Below are 1,514 nucleotides of genomic sequence, written 5' to 3' on the forward strand. Positions count from 1 at the left end.
ACTGCTGAGGGATTTTGGCAGCAGTCCTGACCTGAAGGTAGCACTCTGACCCTGGTTTGGATTGACAACCTCTGGTCTGAATGTTAGGATTCCGCTTGCTTGGGAGAGTCATTCTGGATTATATTTGTAGAACGAAAATAACATGGAAACAAAGCAAAGTGGGAAGATGCATAGGGCAGGAACCATGTCTTGCTTGTATCCATAAACATGAAAAGATTCTGGCTCCTAAAGCTACCCTACAACCACAGGTCTGAAAAATACCAAAAATTAAACCTCCTTCTATGAAAAAATAGTTTGACACAGGATATGTGAGATCATAGGATTACAGTATTTCCTTGTTCCATTTTTGTTGGCAAACATCTTTGAACTTGACTTCTGTAACGACATGAGAAATTGCTGCTGGAAGTTTGCACCTCAGACTTTTTGTAAACTGTTGTCACATACGGTTTACCCATGTCCTAGCTTGCCCAAACACAGGAACATCAAAAATACATATTGAATATATGCACATAGCATCTGTGAGGCTTCTTGACTTCCCTAGTTATTGTTAATGCTTAGCACAAAGTCCTGATCTTACAAATTGTACAGGACACTAACACGCGTGCTTCTGTTTTGGAGGTCGGTTATGTCAAATCAGTGTCTGTCCTGCAGAGAAAAGGTAGATTTTAACTGAAGTACCCGCGCTGTAATGTGGAACTCATCAGGAAGTACCCAGGCAGTCCGTTTGCATAAGCCTTTCTTTCTTTGATCAGTCCCTAGAGGATTCACCAGTTTGTTCAGAGAAGAGACGGAAAACTCTCTACTTGTGATGATTCAGTTGCTCTTTGAAGTAAGCGAAAACTTCTCATTATTGTTGGTGCACTGATCACACAATCTGCATGTTTCCTCCTCAGGGCTACCCTTCCAGCGCCCTCTGGCTCCTTCCCTCTGAACACACTGGTTCTGGAGTAGGTTCCTGTGCCTCTTACAGGTAATCAGATCGTGGGATCCTGTCTTCTCCTGGGCTAGAGACACCCAGCTCTCTGCCCTGCTGAGGCCTCCATCCGTGGTTCAAAGAAATTGGTGGAGGTCTCTTTTCTGATGTAGAAAGACTGAAGAAAAAATGAATACAAACTTTCAGCTTTGACTTTTTTCCCCCATCAGAGAGTCCCATTTTCTCACTCACTACACAAATCTGAGAGAATTTCAAGACTCTTCAGCACATTGCTTTTTTTTTCTTCCTCCCTTACAAACTTGAGTGAACATACAGACACCTCTTCAGTTTATGGGATACCACAGCCCTGTTTTTGTTAAGCCACAGTTTCAGAGAAGATCATGTAAAAGGAGAACAAAACCACCTTGAAATATCAGCATCAGAAATGCAGACACTAAATCCAGTTTGTTCCCTTATGTCCGAGGCTTATTCCTGTTCACAGCTTTCAGGTCCAGCCCACTCTGAATTAGAGAGCCATGGAAATGTCTAAATGTTCCTCCTCAGCCAAAGATAGTTGGTTTTTTGTTTTGTTTTGTTTTTC

The sequence above is a fragment of the Oxyura jamaicensis genome, chromosome 13, assembly GCF_011077185.1.
Source record: "Oxyura jamaicensis isolate SHBP4307 breed ruddy duck chromosome 13, BPBGC_Ojam_1.0, whole genome shotgun sequence".
Taxonomy (NCBI): Eukaryota; Metazoa; Chordata; class Aves; order Anseriformes; family Anatidae; genus Oxyura; species Oxyura jamaicensis.